Genomic DNA, 26,349 nt, shown 5'->3' on the forward strand with positions numbered 1-26,349 from the left:
GTGTAAACATAACTTTTTTTTTTAATTATTAGCACGTTTTAAATTATTATTTATTTATTTATTTATTTATGGCTGTGTTGGGTCTTCGTTTCTGTGCAAGGGCTTCCTCTAGCTGCGGCAAGTGGGGGCCACTCTTCATCGCGGTGCGCGGGCCTCTCGCTATCGTGGCCTCTCTTCTTGCGGAGCACAGGCTCCAGACGCGCAGGCTCAGTAGTTGTGGCTCACGGGCCTAGTTGCTCCGCGGCATGTGGGATCTTCCCAGACCAGGGCTCGAACCCGTGTTCCCTGCATTAGCAGGCAGATTCTCAACCACTGCGCCACCAGGGAAGCCCCTAAACATAACTTTTATATGCACTGGGAAACCAAAAAATTTGTGACTCACTTTATTGCAATATTTGCTTCATTGCAGTGGTCTGGAAGTGGACCTGCAATATCTCAGAGGTCTGCCTGTGATTTAAAAAAATTTTATCTTTTCAACAGATGAATTTAAGACTCACTGAAATCCATTATTTGGAAAATATTTAAATAAAAAATTGTTTCCAAAATTTTTAACGGTGCATATATTAGTTTTAATAGGACACATGCACTGTGTTTTGCAACAAAATTACATTTTTCCAAATATCATTTTCAAAATCTTCTCCCCAGAGTATTTCTGTCAAAACACACGTACACTTAAAGGGGAGGCTGGATAAAGTTACTCTCTCACTCATTGCTAAAACTTTACCTTGAAAGGAAAGTACTACTCACAGAAAACGTAGGGAAATTCGGATCCCTTGTATTTTTGTCAGAGGAAAAATGCATCATTCATCTTGATATTTAACTGCTCTTGTAAGTAATAATAACTAGTGCTTATGTAAAGCTTATTTTGGAGGTAGATTTATATATATATATGTAAACTCACTTCACCCTCAGTACAACCCAGTGCAGTAGATACTATGATGATATCCATTTTACAGATGAAGAAATTGAACCCCAAAGATGTGAAGTAACTTACCCAGAGTTACGTGGCTGGTGATGGCAGACTATGGTCAGAACCAGGCTGTGTGTATCCAGGAGCTGTGCTTTTAAGCCCAAGCATCTTGAATACTTTGATGGAAGATAAAGAGTTGCCACAATTACTCCCCATCTCAATACAAAATATTATATAGATTCTATTGAAAGGATTTGTTTTTACAAAATTAATCACATCAATGACTTCCTATACCACACGAAACTGCATCACACTGATGATGGATGAATGAAGGTTTCCCTTCAAGTGGAAGCGCACCCTTCTCAAGACACCTCGCAGCGCATACGGATGACTGACAAAGGACTGTATGAGCGTGCCAGTGGCAGTGCGTATGTTGAATAATAAAGCTTAATTTCTTCCTTTTTAGGTAAAACAAATACAGACGGTCCGTGACTTACAATGGTTCACCTTACGATTTTTCAGCTTCACGATGGTGTGAAAGCAATATGAATTCAGTAGAAACCGAACTCCAAATTTTGACTTTTTATCTTTTCCTGGGCTAGGGATATGCTGTTATGATCCTCTCTCGTGATGCTGGATAGCGGCAGCTCCTGGTCAGCCAGGCAATCAGGAGGGTAAACAACCCATATACTTCCAACCATTCTGGACCCAGACAACTATTCCATTTTTCACTTTCGGTACAGTATTCAATGAATTACATGAGATATCCAACACTTTATTATAAAGTAGACTTTGTGTTAGAGGATTTTACCCAACGGTAGGCTAATGTAAGGATTCTGAACAGGTTTAAGCTAGGCTTGGCTAAGCTATGATGTCTAGTAGGTAGGGTGTATTAAATGCATTTTAGAATACTTTCAACTTATAGATTTATTGGGGATGTAACCCCATCGTAAGTTGAGGAAGATCTGTTAAACACTGGGCTATCTTCTTTCTCAACTGTTGTAAATTGTCTTGAGTACTCCTAGGATTTGTACCCTCCACTTTGGATGTCTTTTGTCTTAACAAATGTGATGAAATTAAAAATCATCCAGGAAAAATAGTTTTGGTAAAACAGGTGCAGAGGAGTTCAATAGGATAATCAAAATAACCTCTTAAATATAATTTGAGAAGTGTAAGTATGCTAAACAAGCATTTAGAGTTCCAATTTTAAAGTCTAATGATGAAATATAATTTTAAATGTAAGAATAATTCTAAGTTGCATTATAGGAGTGTGAATTGAAGAGCTGAGAGAATGCTCTCACTATACTAAGGACTTACCCAATCGTTTCAAAGAAGATTCCATGTCTCATAATGGGCATCTCATCTAAAAAAGAATGTGGAGAATTTGGAAAGAAGTTGTACGAGAGATGTAAAACATTAAAAAAAGAGAGAAAGAAAAAGAGGTGTAGAAAAAGTTAAAAGAACTGAAGCTGTTTATTCTAGAAAACCTAGGGAATTTAAGGGTGTTCTGGTATATGAAGAGTTATAGGCCCTTAAGTTCCATTTAAGCCTTTGACATATCTGGTTGAGCCAGACACAGATACCTTAGGGAACTAGATGAGGAAATAACAGCAATGCACCTCTTTAAGCCAAAGGCTATTAAGACTTTGCCCTCTGAGACGGGTTCAGTCATTAATTGCACATAATTGACAGTAAATAACTGAGTCACCAAATGAATGGTGTTTAAGAAAAGCTAGTATTCTATACTGATAATTAACTAAAATAATTATTATCTTCAAAGTCTACCCAGTAGGTTTGAGCTCAAAGGCCTAATATGATTCTCTGAGGGACAGAGTAACTGCTGACAGGACTTATGTAAATAAGTTGCTGTCAACTCACAACAGACACAGTTTATGTACGTAACAGACTGTCCAAACAAGAGGCAGAAAAAAACAAAAGAGGGAAAATGAGAAAGAAAAAAGGGGCAATTTTCATTTTGTTCTTGATGCTCCTAATAACTAGATCGGAAGATAATGAGATTTCCTTAACAGGGAAGGATAATAGTTTTACTTCAGATAATGGAATGCTCTTAGCAAGATTTAAAGCAATTTCTAGCAGCTTTTTAATCAAAAAGCTGATGCTAGCAGTTTAGGCGGTTTGATCTCCTAACACTTCCCCTTGGTTTTTCTCATGAGTCTAATATAGAAAGTAAGAAAGTTCTGTGATCTGAAAAGCCTTATATTTGACCCTAATAGAGTCTTGCTTTAAAATAGAGTTTTCTCTTTATTACAAAACACACCTGAACTTCAGGCATTTCAGTTTTGAGTTTGAACATGGCTAACTTGGCCCAAGAAAGATGTTGAGTTTTGAGCCACTCCGACAGGCAACACACAAAATGAGCGTGCTCTGAACCGTTTTCCAGATCAAGGAAACAGGGTAATTCTGCTTTGTGCTAAGGCAGTGGAAACCGGTCTGTTTCAGTTCCCGTGAGGATCCGAGTTATTCTAACTATACTTTGCATTGCTTTATTAAATTGCTTTGCTCAGAAAATTCAATAAATTGGTCACTTTAACTCTCATATTCTCACCTATTTTTACAGCAGGCTTTTCTTGTTAATTATTTTCTGAGCCAATTCGTGGCTAGGACTATGCCTTAAACTACTTTCCCAATAAAAATGGCTTTCTCTTTTCTGAAGTTGTGGGATATTACGGTTGGTATATCAATGGATAAACATAGCTGGAAACTATAGCAACAACTCATGATGTCTGACCCACTTAAGTAGGTGAGTTTGTAGTAGAATGAAAGAAAAGGTGCTATAAAAACTATGCAAATAACATGAATCAAAAACACCTTTCCTTTTGTAATCATGTAGTTGGTAGCATTACTCTTACTTCTCTAGTCTTAGTGATTTTTCTGCTATAAAACAAATATTCTAGTGAATACTGGCCCTCACTTCTATTTCCAGCCAACTTATGAATAGAGTCATTCAGGTCCTGTGACTACCTATTTTATCAAATTTTTTTCCCTAAGGAAAGTGATAATCTTGTACTGTTATGCTCCTCAACTCTTCCAAAGTTACAATAAAACAATTACAAATAACAGAGAACTTTACTATGATATAAAAAATCATGATGGTTTCATATCAGGCACCATATTAGAGAAAATTTCTCCATTTTGAAAAGAGGATGAAAACCAGGCACTTGGGACTTGACTGGTGGTGCAGTGGTTAAGAAGCCTCCTGCCAATGCAGAGGACACGGGTTCGATCCCTGGTCCAGGAAGATCCCACATGTTGTGGAGCAACTAAGCCCGTGTGCCACAACTATTGAGCCTGCACTCTAGAGCCCACAAACCACAAATACTGAGCCCGCGTGCCACAACTACCAAAGCCTGCGCACCTAGAGCCTGTGCTCTGCAACAAGAGAAGCCACCGCAATGAGAAGCCCGTGCAATACAACGAAGAGTAGCCCCTGCTCGCCGCAACTGGAGAAAGCCTGTGTGCAGCAACGAAGACCCAATGCAGCCAAAAATAAATAAATTTTTAAAAAATGATCATAAACCAGAACTCACTTTAAAAAAGAAAAAAAACAGGCACTCATCTCATCGTAACATATTATTTAAAAAGAAATACTGTATAACCTGGTTAGTTTTTTGTTTTTGTTTGGGGTTTTTTTTTTTTTTTAATGTTTGGGTCAATAGTTTACAGTATTGACAGTCCAGTTATCTAAACTTCTGAACATAACTATATCTTAGTATTTCTTTTATGATTTTTTCCTGTTACTTTTAGGACTTCTACAAAAATCCCAAAACTCTAAAAACTGACCATTCTTTATAGTAGTGCAAATGAAATATGAAATACTGGCATTTTAATATCTGTGTTAGAGCTAAGAATAACGATGATGACAATAGCAATCAACTGATAATATGTTCCAGCCATTCTACTAGGTTCATTTGATCCTCATAGCAATTTCATGAGATAAGCACTATTACTATCTGTTCTACTGAGGAGAAAAAAAATACTGTTATCATCCTTACGTTCCTGACAAAACCTTTGCTCGCAGAGGTGAAATAATTTGTCGGAAGTAGAAAGTGGCAGAGCCACAACTTAAATTTGGGTCTGTCCGATTCCAAAGCTTGTGCTCATAATGTCTACATTATAGATATAACAGATGAACACAATATTTGCCCAATCTGCATGAACTGAATCATATTTTCAAACAAGATATTGGAATCCAGAGTCTAACAAAAAACTTTCTCTATTTAAAAAATGTACTTACATGAATATACATGAAACCTTTTACAAAGGCATAAACATCAACTAGATATTGCTGAACATTCAACAACTTTTACAGTGTAAAAAGAAATTGGAAACATAAAGGAAAAAGGAGATATGATCTATATCTGTAGGTGAATATGATTAATCAAAATGATCAGCCTTAAAGTGTGTCCTTTAATTTTAAGTGAAAAAACCCTTCAATAGTTTGTGAATATATTTATGACCTCTAGTGTTCTGAGAAATCAAGCTATTAAATTGCAGCTCTCAGACTATAAAGGCAAAATACCCAACGTTTTATCAGTTGAACGTCACCTGCCAACTTTTCTGTCTTGAAGCATTTGTGGGAGTTGGAGTGTGTGTACGTGTGTGTGTGTGTGTCTGTGTGTCTGTGTGTGTTCTTCACGGCAGGAGGACAAATTTATCTTGGAAATATAATGGTTCCCAGATGTTTGTTTTTCAAACAAAAGAAAAAAGAAGTTGAAAAGTGGTGATAGCCAGGTATTTGTCTCTGAAGTGAGAATGATATGATTCCACTTGGAGTTCATTGTCACAAAAGTTCCTTTTGTCTGAGAAATTTTTCAGCACTGTGTCTATGGCTTTAATTAAGAGATATCGCTGATCACTTATTGATTTTGTTACAAGAGAGGAACTTCTCTAGCTTCTCTGTGCTTTATTGTGCCGATTGCTTTGTATGCATCACAGTAAAAACATATAAAGGACCACTGGCAATGTGTTGATTAGTATCTACTGGATTTTAGAATCCACTGTATTTTATATCCATTTCTGTATGCCACTGAGTATCACTGTTTAGAAAGTTTTGTAGGATTTTTATGTTTTGAAGTATAAAGGTATTTGATTCAAAAACCATTTTCTTTAAGAAGAAGGCCATACAATGTTAATTGACATCAGAAATGAATATTCTTACCTTTTCTGTGAGACTAAATTTTTGAATATTTTAAATATAAGGAAATGTCCCCTGAATTTAGGGAAGCCACACATAAATCAGTTCTTCTAATTACCTTTATTAGTTCGTTTGTTCATAGATTTGTGGCAAGTTCTCTAGAATCATATGAGCTGAAGTATAGGTCATTGACTCAAAATCTGAAATACGATATGCACGTGGGATTCTTTAAATAGTTGTTTGAGTCTGTCTTCAAGTGACATCTGACAAAACCTAACTGGTTGTGGGGCAAAACCAAAAAACACTCTACTACAAAATCTTGACCACTTCACTCCACACCCATTTAATCATGCACACATTCTGTACCTCTCTTCACCCTATCTGGAAAAAAAAGATAAATATGGCTCTAAAATGCAACTTCTGTATTTAAAGAATAGCCAGAGTAATAAGAAGCTGTACAGTGTGCCCTCAGCTGACTTGGAGATTAATGGGAATGCCAATACACACACACACACACACACACACACACAGAGACACACAAACAGACACACACACACGCACACACACAGAGGATCCAAAAAGAGGTGTGGAAAGGAAGTTTCTCTGTACAAAGGATCTGCCAATCTGTGAAAGCGCTCTCCTGTCTTACAAAGGCCAAAACTCTGCTGATGAAAAAGTAGAACTGTTCCGAGAATGCTAAATGAACCACAGTTGTTCCCCTGAATTATCTGGATACTTATTCACCTCTCTGAGTGTCCAGTTTACACCCCATCACATGCCCACCAGGCCACTCCCGGGTGGCTCTTGTCCCTCCGGGCGTCCGGCGCTCCTGCTCCCTGCGCGCCAGGGTCAAGTTCCCCCGCCGAGCCCGGGCGGTAGGGCCCACGCCGCTCTTGGGCCCCCGGGCATTGGTCACTATAAGCTGAGCAGCGGGACACAAACGAAGAGTCTGAGCCTCCAGGCGGGATACCGCGGAGTCCTCTGAACTTTGCGCCCACGGCGAGGCGGGGGCCGAACCTCGCGCTGCGCCGGGGCTCTCGCGCGGGTTCCCGGGGAAGCGCGAGGACAGCGGGTCTCCGCGACGGGGGCACCGCTCAGCCTGCGGCTCCTTCCCGGCACCAGCCGCCCCGCAGCCGGGAGCGGGCGCCTAACCCGGAGCACGGCCGGCCGCCCAGCTCTTCCCGGCGGCCCCGCGCACCCTGCGGGAGGAGCCGGCCGCCGTGACGCGTCAGGGAGGAAGCGCCAGCGCCCGGCGGCCCTGCCGGGAAGGAGGAAGCGCGAGTGCGCTCGGCTCCGCGCCCGCCGCGCGGGGAGGCAGCACCGCGGAGCCGGGTAGGTGCGGAGCCGCCGGGACCCGAGGCGGGTGGGCGGGCGGCAGGGTCCGCGCGCGTCCGGGCCGCAGTCGGGCCCCTCTGGCATATGAGACGGGGCGGGGCGAGGGGTGCCCGGGCCTCGCCTGCTGCCTCTTCCCGGAGCAAACGTGACTTTCCCGGGTCCCCTGGCAGCGCCCCCTCCCTCAGCCCGGGAACCTCCGAGTTGGTCGGAGGGGAAGAGCCATACCCCCGGCCCAGCCTTCGGCTCTGAGAGTTTGTGGTCTTTGTTTCCTCGAGGTGAACTCAGATTCTGCCTTCTGATTCCTAAACGCCCGAGTGGTGTCTTGGGGGGCGGATGTTGTTAACCCGTGAGCGGCTTCGGAGCGTAGAGGAGCCGGGAACCGGGGGGTGGGAGATCCCACCCACGCCACAACCTGAGGTCAGGAGTGGATGCGGGTCATCTGTGAGCATCCGGGATGGAGGAGGCCTCGGGAGCGGAGGGCATGGAAATCATTAACCTGTTGTCAGCGGACCTGTAGTCTGCGACTTCCCGTGCGTGGCTGCCCTTTATGTTCTCTGTGATTTGATCCCCTTCTATGCCTTTGAAAGTGCATCTGGCTCTATTGATTCCCACATTAGCATTGGTATGTGCCATCTAGAAATGCTTTGAGATTTTTAGATTCTGTCCTTTTCAGTGGTGGTTACTTGGAAAGATAGAAAAGAGAATTCATCTCTTGAGACTTAAACTTTTTCATTATTTAATTTTGCGGTGATCTCTGAACCATGATTAGAATTTCAGTTCTGCTCAAGACTCTGTAGGGTACACTCGAGGTGCAGGAATAAATACAGAGCACGACAGTTTCTAAAGCTTTATCAAGGTAAAAAAAATAGTAGACCGTTGTGTATTTTGACTCTCTACTTTGTCACTAGGTTGATAATTCACCTGGCCAATCTGGGAAGTGCTTTATTTATTTATCAAACACTTAGGTAGCTCTTACATGTGTTAGGCTCTTTCTAAGTGCTTTATAAATATTAACTCAAATTATTAACTCAAAATGTTAAATTATAGCAGTTCTAACAATGAAGAGGCTATGCATACTTCAGTTCCCTGAATGTCATTGCAAGAGCTAGAACCATTAGAGGAAGTTTCAGGCATATTTTAGGACTGGGTGTGCCTTCTGGCCCTCTCTGCTTCCAGGCCTGTAAGCAAGCCACCACCCCTCCACTCCCTGGGGGAAGGGAGTCTGGAGCCATGGGAGTGAGACCTCTTCCTTGCAGATCTCTGGCCACATCCCTAGCATCTTCCATAACATGGTCTTTCTCATCTGCCATAGTGCCCATCCTTAGCTAACTCTGGAGAGACCAGAACTTCCCCCTTTCTTCAAGTGCCACTGCACTGAGGCTAATTTTGTTTCCTTCCCGATATGTTTGACAATTGATTTGACTGTAGCTTATATTTGAGGGTCAGATTGAACTTGAAATATACCATAAAATAGAACATTTTTGTTTGAACACATCAATGTAACAAATAATGCTTTGTAGTTTTACTGCCATTTGCTGCAGGTAACATTGAGTTGATGGATCAACCTTCTAGGTAACCATTTTGTGATTTGCAGATCTGTAGAGAGAATATTTTCCAGGATTAAGTGTCCTCTTCAAATGAGTGCCTTGGCCTGATGGCCAGATTGAGACCCAAAATGGTGAATAAAACAAACACGGTTCTTGTCATTATGGTGATTATGAATCTAATGTCAAAATCTGCACATCATACTAGCTTTCTCTCTCTGTTTCATATATTTAAATTTCCAGGGAGATGATTAAATGACACTCTAAGCCTTATTTAATAAGATTATGAAGTGTCTCCTGGAAGCAGGAAGGCTCACTTTCCTGTGATATAATTTATGGCACACAGACATTCACGAATTCAATCCAGCCAAATGACAACTAACACTTTCATGGTTTACAGAGTCCTTCCAGGTATACTTATTTGCTCTTCAGAGGGTCCTTGTGAGGTTGGTAGCCATTTTTTATTCCTGTTTTTATAGATGAAGAAACTGAGGCATAGAAATATTAAAATGCTTTAGCCAGGATGGCACAGCTGGTAAGAGGCAGAGCTTGAATGGAGAGCAGGTGTGTGGACAGTGTCTGGCACATGCCAGCCTGATAATAAACATTTGTGGAGTAAATGATTCCCAATGACTTCAGATTTCTTGCTATTTCAAAACATTATGCCTCTCAAACCCCATAGTTGATTTGTGCCTAAGAGATTGCCAGGCCTAGTCCAATGTTTCTCTGTTATTTCAAACAGTATCTGCTACAACATATTTTCTACAAAAGGGATGAGATGGAATGCCCTTTGGACTCATTTCTTGGGACTTAGCATCTCTGTTTTTTTTTTTTTTAATTAATTTATTTGGCTGCGTGGGGCCTTAGTTGCAGTACGCAGGATCTTCCTTGCAGCATGCAGGATCTTCTAGTTGCAGCATGCGGGATCTAGCTCCCTGACCAGGGATCGAACCTGGGCCCCCTGCTTTGGGAGCGTGGAGTCTTAACCGCTGGACCACAAGGGAAGTCCCTCATCTCTGGTTTTTGAAAAAACAAATAGGTTTGTTATTTTTTTCCCTTTCTCAAGCATCCTACTTTTTTCCTCTGAATTGGAGAGAGTTTAGATTGGGCACATAGATTTCGTGTTTGTATTGACAGCTTTCTTGTCTCTCCCTGCTCATTTAAGGTCATTTTTAAGGACTACAAATCACTGTAGGTTTTCAATGTAAGTGAAATGATTCAGCTACCTAGATTTATGATCAAGTTCACATACAGTGACCATAGGTATTGTAATTTTTTTTGAAGTGTATGACATCACTACTGTGTTTTTTGAAGTATTGCAATTACTTTAATATAAAGGGTCTTTTAAAAAACAACAACAACAAAAAAATCCCTCAACTTTTTATCCTTCAAATATAACTCTCTGTATCCTAAAGTATGTTACCTCCAGATGGATTACCTTCAGTGAGAGAGGTCAATATGGCCATCACCTAGTGGGAGGAATTGGGAAGGGCTATCGAGAAAAACGAGAGATGGAGTGGCCCTTCCCATGAGGGATACTAGATGGTAGGAAACCCGTAATGAAGCCAGACCGAGTCATCTGCCTGTCAGCCTTCTGCGTGGGGGTGGAATAAAATACTTTTGAAACCTGCCTTGTTTCAGAAACCACTTTACCTTTTCCAATCCTCAGGGTTGGTTTTTTTTTTTCTCTTTTAAAAAAATTCATGTAAATTACTGACTAAACTGCTGATTCATGAAACTCAAATTATGTAACACATTATTCCTGACAGAAACAGCTCCCACATTATTTTAAGGGACGCAGTGTCTCTGTTTTCCTTTACCTATTGCATTCCTTATAGTGGAATCTTTGTTCTCATTTCACTTTTTAAAACATTTCATGGAGAAAGGTGGTGCCGATTCTACATCTTGTAGTTCATGTCAAAGTAATTTTAACTCCATACTAACTTTGAGTTAATTGTCATTGCTGAAGAAGACAACATGGAAATCCGATATCGGAGGCTAACTCAGAGCATCAACCGGTCAAATGTTATTGCCTTTCTGAAGCTGAGCCAGGGAGTTTTCAAAGGGAATTAGGGCAGTGTACAATATTCTTACCCTTGTCCAATTTCTCAGGGCCTTTCCTGTTTCCTGTGGGTCCTGAAGACCTGCCTTAGTTCTTCTCGTTGTAGCCACTATTTCTTCTGTTGATATTATTCAACACCAAAATCTGTTTTCCTTGGGTGGGTGCTGGGGGTGAGTGAAAGAAGGGTTATTATGTAAGGGGAATTGTTGTAGGGTAAGAGATTGATACTATGTAAGATGGAAAATGGGAGATGTGTGGGTGAAGTAAGAGATGTTAGTGCGATCTCATGGTGGAGGATTCATGCAGAGGGCTGCTCTGCCTCCTTCCACCGGGCCGTGAATATAGGGAAGACAAATATGGGGTCACCTATATGGGATCATAGAAACATCTCTTGGTATATGATATTGGCGGGCAGGGTTCCTTTGTACCACCATGTGTAGAAATGTCATTATAGGCAGCTGTTTCTTCAGGCTGCAAAATGAGTTTGTTTGCAGATAATTAAAATGTAAAGAGTTGGTTTAGTGGCTTTTAACTTGAGAGGAGGGATGATTTGATAGGCTTTTGGTTGAGTAAAGGCTTGGATTTTGTACCTTTTTAAAGGCTTGCTCTTTTTGGAGAATGCCTATAATGTTGAGATAATGATGTCATTCTTTTCACTGTTTTGTGATTTTAAATAAATGACATTATGTTTACAAAGTATCTAGTAATGAATGTGGTTTGGGTTCATTTCTTCCATTCAGAGTCCTGATGTATTTGCTATGCCAGTCTATACCAAACTTTTTTTTCCTGTAGGTAAAATGAACTTCATATATAGTATATTCATATACAAAATTAGGCTCACTGGTGGACTAGCCAATCTACAGACTGCTGGATGAAAAGTCCTCAAGTACAGTGGGGCTTCACTAAGGAACTGATTGATTGCTTGCTTGAGCTGAAAAATGAGAAGGAACTTTATTACTCTAGTTATTTACCGCCCTGTTTTTAAAATAAAAATAGTAAGGCCAGACACTATCAAACTCTTAGAGGAAAACATAGGCAGAACACTCTAAGACATAAATCACAGCAAGATCCTTTTTGACCCATCTCCTAGAGAAATGGAAATAAAAACAAAAATAAACAAATGGGACCTAATGAAACTTAAAAGCTTTTGCACAGCAAAGGAAACCATAAACAAGACGAAAAGACAACCCTCAGAATGGGAGAAAATATATGCAAATGAAGCAACTGACAAAGGACTAATCTCCAAAATTTACAAGCAGCTCATGCAGCTCAATATCAAAAAAACAAACAACCCAATCCAAAAATGGGCAGAAGACCTAAATAGACATTTCTTCAAAGAAGATATACAGATTGCCAACAAACACATGAAAGAATGCTCAACATCATTAATCATTAGAGAAATGCAAATCAAAACTACAATGAGATATCATCTCACACTGGTCAGAATGGCCATCATCAAAAAATCTACAAACACTAAATGCTGGAGAGGGTGTGGAGAAAAGGGAACCCTCTTGCACTGTTGGTAGGAATGTAAATTGATACAGCCACTATGGAGAACAGTATGGAGGTTCCTTAAAAAACTAAAAATAGAACTACCATATGGCCCAGCAATCCCACTACTGGGCATATACCCTGAGAAAACCATAATTCATAATGAGTCATGTACCACAATGTTCATTGCAGCTCTATTTACAATAGCCAGGACATGGAAGCAACCTAAGTGTCCATCGACAGATGAATGGATAAAGAAGATGTGGTACATATATACAATGGAATATTAGTCAGCCATAAAAAGAAATGAAATTGAGTTATTTGTAGTGAGATGGATGGACCTAGAGTCTGTCATACAGAGTGAAGTAAGTCAGAAAGAGAAAAACAAATGCCGTATGCTAACACATATATATGGAATCTAAAAAACAACAAAAAAAAATGGTCATGAAGAACCTAGGGGCAAGATGGGAATAAAGACGCAGACCTACTAGAGAATGGACTTGAGGATATGGGGAGGGGGAAGGGTAAGCTGTGACAAAGTGAGAGAGTGGCATGGACGTATATACACTACCAAAGGTAAAATAGATAGCTAGTGGAAAGCAGCCGCATAGCACAGGGAGATCAGCTTGGTGCTTTGTGACCACCTAGAGGGGTGGGATAGGGAGGGTGGGAGGGAGGGAGACGCAAGAGGGAAGAGATATGGGGATATATGTATATGTATAACTGATTCACTTTGTTATAAAGCAGAAACTAACACACCATTGTAAAGCAGTTATACTCCAATAAAGGTGTTAAAAAAAGTAAAATAAAATAAAATAAAAATAGATCAAAGTTAACTTAATCTGTTTTCTAACTCAGCATCCACACATACAAACAAATATATATATATAGGACCAAGATACAGACTATATAATCTAAGGCACATATATATTATATATATGACCAGCTAAAAGGAAATATAGGAATCATATTCTTAGTTTCCTAAGAAAACACGATACGTCATCTTTTTTCTCATTTTAATTTTACTTTTATCTCTTATGTTTTCTAAATATTATTTTTAATTAAAAAGGTATGCCTTAAATTCGAGCAATTGAGAAGTGTATGAACTAAAAAATAAATCCTCTCCACTGTAATCTTACCTATGGAGGTAACCACAGCTGGGCTTTTATATCCTGGACTTTGCTCCATGCTTATCTTATATAAATTTGTGTATCTGCAAATATACATGACGTTTTAAAAAATGGGACTCATTCTACACAATTTGTCCTTATATCTCTTATTTAACACTTTATCATGGACATCTGTAGTGCTACATCATTGGTTTTGACAGCTGCATAGTATTCCACTTTGTAGTTAATAATTTATCCATTTTGTATTTCTATTATCTATATGTTCTTTTGTATCTTTTAAAAAATATTTAAATCACCAAAGTAATATTTTTAAGAAAAATTAAAAGAAGAAAAGAGAAAATAAGAATCATCAGTAAACCTACCACTCAATAATCACTATTAGCATTTTAGAGTATATCCTTCTAAACTTTCATTTGTGTGTGCATATCCATATTTCCAATGACATTAAAATTTTTCTCTTACGTGGGCTTGCTTTGTTGGTTAGAGAATCATGTTTATTTAGTCAACCAACATCATAGATTCCAGGCACTTTTAAACCAGTTATTTTACTATATTTCCTGGCCACCTGTCATTCCCCAAATCTGGATAGCACTACTGGAAATTTGTACTACTGCTCATAAAGGGGATGAGGTGAGGGTGTGTGGATGGACAAATCCATTCAAATCAGCAAAAAGCATATATCCTTTTGATGGAGGTCAGTAAATATTCTATTTTAAGTATATCTAAAATATAAGATATTTAAGAAGAGAAATGATAGAATATTCATATATCATAGATTATGATCACTAAAGGAAAAGCAGAAATAATGGACCTGGACGAAGGAAAAAGTGTTGAATTCAGTTAAAAATTAGAACAGTTGAACTTCAGATGTTTTGAAATAGTCTCCTAATGATAAGTACATAGTTTGGAGTAATTGGTTTAAGAAAGTTCCCTCCAATGGTAGGAATAGGTGACCTTGAAGTTTCTTGTGATCCTCTTATAGGCTATCTCAGAGTTAGTAACACTTGATTTAGTATTATTTCTTGCATACAACTCTCAAGTTACTAACCCCACCAGTTTTTCCAGACAGCATCTGTCTGGGCTAATCTCTCCACGCCCTTTTTCTTCTCCCACAGCACATGTGCACAGGCTGTCGCCCACACTTTTCTCCTATATCCTTTTGTGGCTTTCCTCCACTTTCTGAGAGCTTAGTCCCCCTTTTAACCTTGTTCTTTTTTCCTCTTCTTCCAGCTTTTGCTTTAAGAAAATTTCTCTCTGTCCTTTCTCCATCACACTCTCTTCATTTTGGTCTTGAGCAAAAAAGATACTAATCATGGTGATACAGTTAAGAACAAGCCTTTAATAAGGAAAAGGAAAGCTTTTAGTTTTGGAGTTTGAAAGGTAGATATTATAAAGAACTAGTGGTTGAGAATACCCAGTAATTCCTTTCAAAATTTCCACAGAAGTCTCCACCCACCTCCTCACCTCTAAATAAGCTGTTTTTCTTTAAGCATTGGCATGTATGATAAAATTTTAAACCGTTTATGTATATATTTTTTGGTTCATGTCACTGCAGTAGCATTGTTTTATGCTATTTTTTCCCCCCATTGAAGATGTTAGATTGAGTAGAGTGTGTTTTGGTCTTGAAAGCTCACTTCTAGATAAAATCACTGATTCCTTCAGAAAATACATCTGAAGTTCTAGATCTCTGGTTTAAAAACAATCTCTTTGTTTTTAAGTAAGTTTAAGACTAAGAAGGTTATCTTAGACCAGAGGTTAGCAGTCTTTGAGAAATGGTGTATCAAGGTTCCAAACCCTTTTCTTCCAGACTTTCATCAGCAGAGAAATGCATTGGTGAGAAGCACATGTAGATCAGACTTCCATTCTTGGGAATTAGAGAAGAAACAATGCTGGCTGCAGGAGTATTAGGGTGTCCTTGGGGACTCTCTCAAGAGGTACATGTTGGGGATCAAGCCCAGGTAGCTGAGTTCATACCAACTTCAGCTCACCTGTAAAGGTGCTTGGGGCAAACATTATGAGGAGCTCAGTACCAAGGCAATAGATACTTAGGTTACCCTGAGAGTAAAGGCCTATTTTTTCATAAACATGAATGAAAAAGGTTTTGAAAAGACATTTTTATTCTGCTTCCAAACAACATGGTACTAAAATTGATGATGGCTTAAACATGAAAGCACTGTATTATTTCCTTATTTGAACCTGGACCACTGTTAGTAAACACTCAGAAGTTAAGATTATACTATAATTTTTAAAAAATGGTTCTTGGTTTTGTAGTTCTAAGTGTACATAGTTGTGCATAGTTTACATTTTTTTAGCCCATTTTGACATCAGTACCTTTCTTTTTTCTAATTCATCTCCTTTTACCCCCACTCTGTCTTCTCATGAATATTTGGTTTAATTTATTTTTTTGTCTGTAGGAAATGATTTTTTTTTATTTAATGGAAGTTAAGATTCTCCAATATTTTAGCAGAGAAGAGTTTTTAAGAGATTTATAAGACTATGCCCCTTTTCCCCCTTGATTTTTGTCTCTGCCATAGATTTCCTTTATTTCAAATTCCTACTAACATTAACATCATTTCTTTCTTTTTTTTTTAAATTTTATTTATTTTTGGCTGCGTTGCTGCATGCGGGCTTTCTCTAGTTGTGGTGAGTGGGGACTACTCTTCATTGTGGTGTGCGGGCTTCTCATTGCGGTGGCTTCTCTTGTTGCGGAGCACAGGCTCTAGGCGTGTGGGCTTCAGTAGTTGTGGCGTGCGGGCTCAATAGTTGTGGCTTGTGGGCTCTAGAGCGCAGGCTCAGTAGTTGTGGCGCGCGGGCTTAGTTGCTCTGCGGCATGTGGGATCTTCCCGGACCAGGGCTTGAACCCATGTCCCCTGCATTGGCAGGCAGATTCTTAACCACTGCGCCACCAGGGAAGTCCCTATTTGTCTTTTTGATGATAGCCATTTTAATAGCGGTAAGGTAGTATCTCATTGCGGATTTGATTTGCATTTCACTGATGATTAGTGATGTTGAGTATCTTTTCATATGCCTCTTGGCTATGTGTATGTCATCTTTATAAAAGTGTCTGTTTGGGTCCTCTGCCCATTTTTTAATTGGGTTGTTTGTTTTTTGATGTTGAGCTGTATGAGTTCTTTGTATATTTTGGATATTAACCCCTTATCAGATATATCGTTTGCAAATATTTCCTCCTATTCAGTAGGCAGCCTTTTCATTTTGTTGATAGTTTCCTGCCCTGTGCAAAAGCTTTTTAGTTTGATGTAGTCCCATTTGTTTATTTTTGCTTCTATTTTAAATGAGGTTTCCTTTATTCATTTTCACACTTTCATTGGAACATTTTAGGATAAAATTTTGCCTTTGAGATGCAGAATGATATATATAAGTTGCTACTTCTGTGTAGAAGAATAAGAAAAAATATATTTTCGCTTTGTCCAAGCATAAATAAGGATACCTAAGAGATTAACAGTGTTTCTGTCTATTTTGGGGATTGGGTAATGAGAACTGGGTGGGTGGGGACAGGAGTGGGAACAGACTTTTCACTGAGTCTCTTTTATATTTTCTTTGTTTTTTTAACCAGGTGAATATATAAACCACTGTAAAAATAGTTTTAAAAATTATGTCTGTTGGGTTCCTTTACTTTAAAAAACTTAGATCTATATATTTCTGTTGTCCCTTTTCCATATGTCTTTAGTAAAGTTTTGTTCGTTTGTTTGTTTTTTAAGAATGCACGTGTAGTCTAGTCTCAAAGGATTAGTAGTATTTTGCAGGCATCTTGACCTGGCTTTTATCCGCTTCATCAGAGCTCTCAAGTGCTGTGACTAAATTCATTATGAAGCCTTCCCTTAGGAAATTCTGATACTGCAAATATGGCCAAACCTTGAGTTATTGTTGGCTTATTCGAAGAACTATTTAACTGAAATTGTCTGCAGTATTCTACCAACTGGATATTCAGTTTTTCCTAATAAAACTGTTAGATAATACCAGTATAATTAGTGTAAAGTTAGTTGAATCCCCCCCCTCCGCCCCCCGCCAAGGTATCTTGTATCTTATCATCATGGTTATAATTCCCCTACTTAAAACTATATGAGTTTGGTGCTTTTAGAAAATAAAGGTTGGTTTACTTGTAGTTTTCAGATAATTCTGCTCTTTTCAGTACATGCTAAACCAAATAGTTTCGTTCAGCACGATTTTTGCAGTTTTTGAAGAGCAAGGAGGTCTAACATTTATTTTGTACCTACCATGTGCCGGGTGCTTTAGAGACTTTATTTTGTTAAATACTCATAATAACTCCGTGGTGTAGGTGGTAGTTTCATTTTACAGATGAGCAAATTAAGGTTTAGTGAGGCTTTGAAGGTGGCCATGTGTGGCCAACACGGGGCAGAGCTGATCTGATCAGGTCTACCTGGCTTTACCAGGGGGTCCCCTGTGCCTTTGAGAAGGGGGTAAAGGCTGACTCCCCTCAAAGCCCCTCATCAGAAAGAACAGGCAGAATTGATTTACAGGTAACTCTGATTACCATCTGCTGATGAGGCCATGGTTAAATGAGTTTTGAAAACTGGCCTTTCATTTTTACTTTATGGTTCTGAGATGATACTAATGTTTTAATCTAGAAACTGCTGCCAGGCTTCAGGAAGGAAGCTGACTGAAAATGTTTTAAATATTGTATATTTCTTCCCTAATAGAAAAGAGCTTAAAATTCTAAATTTAATTGCTGGATATGTTAAATTTTCTGAACCTGTAGAATTTGAATGTCTTATGTTTTATCTGCAGAGCTGTCAAATTCCTTCTGTTAGCAAGCAGTGTCCAATGAACTTTGCCAACACTGACAAATGCTGTTGTCATATTCTGAAATCCCTTAATGGTGATAACCAGCCCTGTTTATATTAATCCTTGGAAATAGAGCCATCAGCCGGTACAGTCTATCATTTTGCTGATTTTTGTTGGGTATTAGCTAACGCAAGTATATTGTGTCTTGGCAGATAGTGGGATGAGCTCTTGTTAACTAAGTAGGAATGAAAGAACATTTTAGGTCTGAATTCCTATGATTCTGTTATGTAATAAAATATATTTATGTTCTGGGCAAAGATTGTGAGAAAGATACTGAGGAAATTCAAATGACTAGAAAAGTTTAAAATGTCACAGAAAGTGAATGGAGAAGACAGAATAAACCCATAGCATACAGTGGAGTCTCTTACACTTAATACAATACATTAAAGAGAAAAGCAGCTTTATTGAGACTTAACTGATATGCCATTAAATTCATCTTTTTAAAGTGTACAAGTCAGTGGTTTAGTCACAGAATTGTGCAGGCATCATCACTATCTAATTCCAGAACGTTTTCATCATCCCCCAAAGAAACCCTGGACTCATCAGCAGTCACTCATCCCTCATTGCCCGTCTACCTGTTCCCATCTCCCCCCAGCCTCTGGCAATGATGAATCTACTTTCTGTATATATAGATTTGCCTATTCTGGATATTTCATAAAAAGTGGAATCTTATGGGAATTCCCTGGCAGTCCAGTGGTTAAGACTTGGCACTTTCACTGTTATGGCCGGAGTTCAGTCCCTGGTCAGGGAACTAAGATCCCTCGAGCCGTGACCAAAAAAAAAAACAACAACAACGTGGAATCTTATGATATGTGGTCTTTTGTGACTGGTTTATTTCACTTGGCATAATGTTTTTAAGGTCCATCCACATTGTAGCATGTAGTACTTCATGTCTTTTTATTGCTGAAAAATATTCCATTTTATCAGTGTACCATATTTTGCTTATTCATTCATCTATTAATGGACAGTTGGGTTGTTTCCACTTTTTGGCAGTTATTAATAATGCTGCTGTGAATATTCATGTGCAGGTTTTTGTATGGACATCTGCTTTCATTTCTTTTGGGTGTATAGCTAGCAGCAGAATTGCTGGGTCATGTGTAACTCAGTTTAGCTTTTTGAGGAATTGCCAAACTGTTTTCCAGTGTCTGCACTATTTTACAATCCCACCAGTAAGGTAAGAGGGTTCAAATTTCTCCAGATCCTCACCAACACTTATTGTCTGTCTTTTTGGACTTTAGTCATTTTAGTGGGTGTGAAGTGGTATCTCATTGAGGTTTTGATTTTCATTTTCTTAATGACTAATGATATTGAGCATCTTTCATGTGCTTATTGATCATTTGTAACCTTCTTTGGAGAAATGTCTTTTCAGATATTTTTTAATTGGGTTATTTGTCTTTTTTTGCTGAATTGTAAGAGTTCTCTACATATTCTGGATGCACATTATATGATTTACAAATATTTCTTCCATTTTGTAGATTTTCTCTTTCACTTTCCTTATGGTTTCCCTTGAAGCACTAAAGTTTTTAATTTTGATGAAGTCCAGTTAACTTATTCTTCTGTCACTTGTGCTTTTGGTGTCATGCCGTTCATCTAAGAAATTATTGCCTAACCCAAGGTCACAAAGATTTACTACTATGTTTTCTTCTAAGAGCTTTATAGTTTTATTTCTTACTTTCAGATCGTTGATCTGTTTTGAGTTAATTTTTCGTTATGGTGTGAGGTAGGGGTCCAGCTTCATTCTTTTGCACATGGATATTCAGTTGTTCTATCTTGGCATCCATGTCGAAAATCAATTGGCCATAAATGTAAAACTTTATTTCTGTACTCTCAGTTTTAGTCTATTCTATCTATCTTAAAAAAAAATTTTTTTTCAAGTATAGTTGATTTACATATTAGTTTCAGGTGTACAACATAGTAATTCAATACTTTTATAGATTGTACTTCATTTAAAGTTATTATAAAATATTTGTTATATTACATCCTGTATCTTATTTATTTTATACCTAGTAGTTTGTACCTCTTAATTCCTTTCCCCTATCTTTCCCCTCCTCCCCACTCCTCTCCCACTGGTAACCACTAGTTTGTTCTCTGTATCTATGAGACTGTTTCTGTTTTTTTGTATTCATTCGTTTATTTTATTTTTTAGATTCTGCATATAAGTGGAAAGCTCTGTCTTAATGCCAGTGCCATGCTGTGTTATCTTAGCTTAGTGTGGCTTTGTAGTAAGTTTTGGAACCAGAAAGTGTGAGTCCTCCAACTTTGTTCTCTTTCAAGATTACTCTCTTATTTTGGGTCAAATGCATTTCCATATGAATTTTAGGATCAGCTTGTCAATTTATGAAAAAATGGCAAGGAATTTTGATAGGGATTGCATTGAATGTGTAGATCAGTTTGGAGAGTATTGCCATCTTAACAATATTTTAGTCTTCAGATCCATGAACATTGGTTGTTTTTCCATTTATTAAGGCCTTCTATAATTTCTTTTAACAATGTTTTGTAGTTTTCAGTGTACAAGTCTTACACTTCTTTTGTTAAAATTTATTCCTAAGTATCTTATTCTTCTTGATGCTATTGTTAGTGGAATTGTTTTTTTAATTCATTTAATGTTTACTCATACTCCTGTATAGAAATACAATTGATTTTTTAATTGAGTATAATTTATATAACATTATATTAGTACAACAATTTTTGAATATTGATCTTGTATTCTTCATTCTTGCTGAACTTATTTATTAGTTTGAATAGTTTTTTGGTGGGTTCATTAGGATTTTTTACGCAGTCAGCCCTCCATATTTGGGAGTTTCGCATCCCCAGATACAGAGGGTGGACTGTATTCATGTACTATTCCATTTTATATAAGGGACTTTAGCATACAATTTCAGTATCTGCAGGGGCTCCTGGAACCAGTCCCTCACGGATACCAAGAGACAGCTGTATATAAGATCATATCATCTGCCCATAGAGATAGTTTTAGTCTTCCTTATCAATCTGAAAGGCTTTTATAATTTTTTTTTTCTTGCCTAGTTGCTCTGGCTAGAACCTTCAGTGTTAAAGAGAAGTGAAGAGAGCTGATATGTTTGTCTTATTTCTGATCTCAGGGGAGGAGCATTCAGTCTTTCACCATTACATGTGATGTTAACTGTGGTTTATTTGTAGATGCCCCTTATTAGTTGGAGGAAATTCTCTTCTGTTTGAAGTTTGTTATGCTTTTATAATTAAAGAGTGTTAGATTTTATCAAATGCCTTTTCTGCATCTATTGAGATGATTGTGTGGTCTTTGTCCTTTATTCTGTTAATACAGTGTATTACATTGATTAGTTTTCAGATGATAAACCAACTTTGCATTCCTGGGATAAATCATATTTGGTCATGGTATATAATCCTTTTTATATGTTGCTCGATTTGATTTGCTGGTATTTTATTGAGGATTTTTGCACCTATATTGACCTATAACTTTCTTTTTTTGTGATATCTACATTTGGTTTTGGTATCAGGATAATACTGGCCTTGTTAGTTCCTTCCTTTTCTTTTTTTTTTGCGGGGGGTGGGGGTGGAGATTTTGTGAATGATTTATATTAATTCTTCTTCAAATATTTGGTAGAATTCACCAATGAAGCCATTTGGACCTGGGCTTTTCTTTGTGGGACTTTTTAATTTTTTTTCAGATTACTAATTCAGTCTCTTGTTATGTATGTACTCAGATAGGTTCTATTTCTTCTTGACTTAGTTTCAGTAGCTTTTTTCTTCCTACAAATTTGTTCATTTCATCTGGTTATCTAATTTGTTGGTATACAGTTGTTCATAGTATTCTTTTAAAATTCTTCTTACTTCTGTGAGGTTGGTAGTGTTGTTCCCTCTTTCATTCCTTATTTAGTAATGAGTCTTTTCTCTTTTATTCTCGATCAGTCTAGGTAAAGGTTTACCAATTTTGTTAAATTTTTTCCAAAGAAGCAACTTTTGTTTCCAGTGATTTTTCTCTATTGTTTTTCTATTCTCTTTCATTGATTTCTGCTCTAATCATTATGACTTTCTTCCTTCTGTTTGCTTTGGGTTTAGCTCTCTTCCTTTTCTAGTTTCTTAAGGGGGAAGGTTAGGCTGTTATTCTGAAATTTTTTTTTCCTTTGATATAGGCATTCATGGCTATAAAATTCCCTCCAAACATTACATTAGCTGAATTCTGGAATTTTTGGTGTGTTATGTTTTCATTTTTATTCATTTGAAAGTATTTCCTAACTTCTCTTGTGATTTTTTTTTTCTTTGACTCATTGGTTACTTACGAGTGTGTTAATTTCCACATATTTGTGAATTTACCAAATTTCCTTTTGTTATTGCTCCCTAATTTTTAAAAAATTTATGTTTTATTGAAGTATAGTTGAATTACAATTTTGTATTAATTACTGCTGTACAACAAAGTGACTCAGTTATACATATAAATACATTCTTTTTCATATTCTTTTCCATTATGATTTATCACAGGATATTGAATATAGTCCCTGTGCTATACAGTAGGACCTTGTTTTTTATCCATTTTATATATACCAGTTTGCATCTGCTAATCCCAAACTCCCAATCCAACACTCTCCCACCCTCCTCCCCCTTGGCAACCACTAGTCTATTCTCTATGTCCCTGATTCTGTTTCCATTTTATAGATAGGTTCATTTGTGTCATATTTTAGATTCCACATGTAAGTTATATCATATGGTATTTGTCTTTCTCCTTCTGACTTACTTCACTTAGTATGATAATCTCTAGTTGCATCCATGTTGCTGCAAATGGCATTATTTTGTTCTTTTTTATGTCTGAGTAGTATTCCATTGTATATACGTACCACATCTTCTTTGTCCATCTGTCAGTGGACATTTAGGTTGTTTCCATGTCTTGGCTATTGTGAATAGTGCTGCTATGAACATATGGTTGCAAGTATCTTTTTGAATTAGAGTTTCGTCTGGATATACGCCCAGGAGTGGAATTGCAGGATCATACAGTAATTCTATTTTTAGTTTTCTGAGGAACCTCCATACTGTTTTCCACAGTGGCGGCACCAACTTACATTCCCACCAACAGTGTAGGAGGGTTTCCTTTTCTCCACACCCTCTCCAGCATTTGTTATTTGTAGACTTTTTAATGATGGCCATTCTGACCGGTGTGAGGTGGTACCTCACTGTAGTTTTGATTTGCATTTCTCTAATAGTTTATTGCTCTCTAATTTAAATCCATTGTTTTCTGAGAACATACTTTGTATGATTTCTGTCCTTGTAAATTTAATGAGGCCTTCTCATGGCCTAATATATAGACTATCCTAGAGAATGCTTTATGTGCACTTGAGAAGAATGTGTATTTTGCTTTTGTTGGGAGGAATGTTCCAGAGATATCTATTAGGTCCAGTTGATTTATGGTGTTGCTCACATCTTCTCTTTCCTTATTAATCTTCTGCCTGGTTCTTCCTCTTAATATTTTTAAACATTATTTTAATGTTTCATATTGGTATAAATATGAAAACTTGCTATCAAGATAGAAGACTCAAATGCAAACTTATAATGTTGTTTTAGTGGGCTATTTAAACAGAATTAAATTAGAAAATTATTTACTTTCAAATTTTAAATTTAAATGTAACTTTAGTTCAGTGCTGTTTTCTCAGGTCCATGATTCTTTTGTCTATATGCGATAGGATTTGCTAGTAAAGTGCTCTGGAATGTTTTTGAAACTGTATTGACACTCATCTCAAATAAATGAACATTCCTGTTTGATCAACTTATTTGTTAGGAATTAAAAGTTTATTTGCTAATGTGTGGTTGAGATGACAGCTCCAAAAAAAGTAACAAATAGTACTACATCTTCATGGTAACCAGAATTGGTAAATGGTTAAATTTTCTTTCCTGTATTTCATGGTAACATTATTTGATCCGTACCTCCAAGAATTCTATGAAATATGCATTTCAAAATTTGCAATGGTAGAGAGGCCATGTGAGATCCAGTTAGCAGAGGCAATTTAAAATGTTTCTACATATGAATACCAGTAAATTATTTTCCTCAACTAAAAATACTTGGGCATTTTAGCACCATGTGTTTGTAAAGACAATATTTGACTTTGCCTTGTAGCACAAATAGAAATTATTCTGTATTTAAAAAATAAACTATTGTTTTGAAATTATAAAAAAACCCACATTTTAGTGTTGTTTTAAAAAAAAAAAACTGTATTTGTAGTAAGAGTGATCCCTCATTTAATGAATCCTGTCTTCTAACAGTGACCATTTTGGAAGGCCATTTGGCCTAGGTAGATAAAAGGAACGGGTCAGAACGTAGAGGAGAAATGCTACATCATTTCTAGGTTATGGTGGCAGGGGGTTACGGGGAACAGCAGTTCAGGAGAAAGCATTAATTGGAGAACAAACAACAACTACAGAAGAATCAAAAAGAATGTGATAGTGGAAAAAGTATAGAAGTAGAAGGAGGAGGAGGTAGCTGCAGAAGTCTTTATTGGTCCTTGGCAGAGAGGCCAGTACCCAGAAATGCATTCCTAGGCTTTCTAAATCTTTAACTACCTCTGGGAGGGAAATTCCTGAGAGTGAAGTGTGTTGTTGGAACACAGCCTATTCAGTAGTATAGTCATTGCAGTAATTGAATTACCTCTTTCCATTTAGTTCATGTGGCATATTCTCTTTTGGCAACATTGAATGTCCAAAGGAGTGGATGTGATTCTTTTATTAAGTCTTTTTAAATCTTTTAGCTGACTTAGGGAAGAGATGATAGATGTGAAAATGCCTGCCGTAGTTAAGGGCACAAAGTAGGAACTTGATAAACTTTGGCAGATACTAACTTGTCCATAACATTCTATAATATGTAGTAGCCTAGACTAGGGAATTTAGAAGGCCTAGGTTGTAGTGTTAGATCTACAACTAACTTGTGAAGTGATCCTTAGCAAGTGAGTTTATTTTCTTTGACTGTAAATTACCCAGAGTTCTTCTACCTCTTAAATCCTATGGTTCTATTAAATTCATCTAGAAAAAAAAGCTTTAAATAAAGATTATTCTTTTAATAGAGGTGGAAGTTTTTGTTTTTGTTCTCAACTTTTACAATTTTAACTAGGGTACACTACATGAATAAGATTCTTTAGAGCATTATCTAAAGCCAACCACTGATTTATTTGAAAACAAAGGGTTTCTTTGCAGTGTCATTTAGCCTGGCATTGCCATGAATCCAAGAATTATTCTGCACTAATCAGAGAACAGTAATGCAGTTGTACTTAAATTTAGAGTTCCACACAGCCATTCACAGAGATGAATCGAGGTGAACAAGTACTTCTAACTTAATTTGCAAAAATTCTAAATGTACTGGTGGAATTCACTGCAGGAATCATAGTGAAAAGTAGGTTGGGAGTGTGGCTAAGATCATGAGAGGCTGTTGGAGAAACTACTGCTGCTTTTTGTTATATTTGTCTTCTGGGTCTGTGTGATTTTTAATAAAAAAAATTAATGATAACGTAGGTTTTAGGAGCATTTTTACCATTTTGAAATGTTGACGTATGGTGTGACAGAGAATGAATTGTTGTGGTTGGTCACCTTTTCTTTTTTTTTTTGGCTGCGTTGCATGGCATGTGGGATCTTAGTTCCCCAAACAGGGATCAAACCTGCACCCCCTGCATTGGAAGCGCAAAGTCTGGACCATTGGACCCCCGGGGAAGTCCCACCTTTGCTTTTAAATGAAGCCAATGCCTGGCTTTAATAATGCTGTATGGAATCAAAATCAAATCAAAACTTTCTTGTTTTCCTTTACACTCACTGCATGCAATACTCTGACACTTATGTATTCTGGTTCCCAAATGTGTGGTAGTTTTTCCCACACCAGGCAATTCTGAGACACCAGCTGGGTGTCCTACAATTTAACTCAGTGCTGACAC

At 37.7% G+C, this 26,349-nt stretch overlaps 1 protein-coding gene across 7 annotated transcripts in view; it reads left to right on the top strand.

Annotated features, from left to right (window-relative positions):
- Window positions 1–26,349, top strand: part of SGK3 (serum/glucocorticoid regulated kinase family member 3) — a 147,544-nt gene that overhangs the window by 29,628 nt on the left and 91,567 nt on the right. For 3 of the 7 annotated variants that reach the window (XM_068525764.1, XM_068525769.1, XM_068525771.1), the window contains exon 1: window positions 7,145–7,397. The exons of 2 other annotated variants lie outside the window; for them this stretch is intronic. The gene's annotated coding sequence lies outside the window, so the exon portion shown is untranslated. Of the gene's footprint in view, window positions 1–7,142; window positions 7,398–26,349 lie in introns of those variants that run through there. 2 more of the 7 variants (XM_068525770.1, XM_068525768.1) reach the window with 2 other exon arrangements.

Source organism: Eschrichtius robustus, chromosome 17 (genome assembly GCF_028021215.1).
Source record: "Eschrichtius robustus isolate mEscRob2 chromosome 17, mEscRob2.pri, whole genome shotgun sequence".
Taxonomy (NCBI): domain Eukaryota; kingdom Metazoa; phylum Chordata; class Mammalia; order Artiodactyla; family Eschrichtiidae; genus Eschrichtius; species Eschrichtius robustus.